Source organism: Penaeus monodon, chromosome 19 (assembly GCF_015228065.2).
Source record: "Penaeus monodon isolate SGIC_2016 chromosome 19, NSTDA_Pmon_1, whole genome shotgun sequence".
Taxonomy (NCBI): Eukaryota; Metazoa; Arthropoda; class Malacostraca; order Decapoda; family Penaeidae; genus Penaeus; species Penaeus monodon.
The window spans coordinates 17,236,321-17,236,552 of NC_051404.1; the positions used below are offsets into that span (position 1 = coordinate 17,236,321).

Sequence of the window (232 nt, forward strand, 5' to 3'; positions counted from 1 at the left end):
ATAAACAGTACATTGCGTATATCCGTGCAGTTAATGGTCATTCATACCTTCCTAACCAGTCCATTATCTTACGATTGCATCTTCAAGTTAGATGAGTGATCCAAAGTAAACTGTAAATAAGGTTTATAGTTAACGAAAAAACATGTGGATTTTTAACCAGTAAAAGATCGCAGAGAAAAAGGGTTGCTGTTCCACACGGCCCCGTAATCCCGACAAATGGCATACCCACGTT

At 38.8% G+C, this 232-nt stretch overlaps 1 protein-coding gene across 1 annotated transcript in view; it reads right to left on the reverse strand.

The window, feature by feature from the left end:
• Positions 1–232, reverse strand: part of LOC119585345 — a 10,941-nt gene that overhangs the window by 9,713 nt on the left and 996 nt on the right. The window lies entirely within an intron of this gene.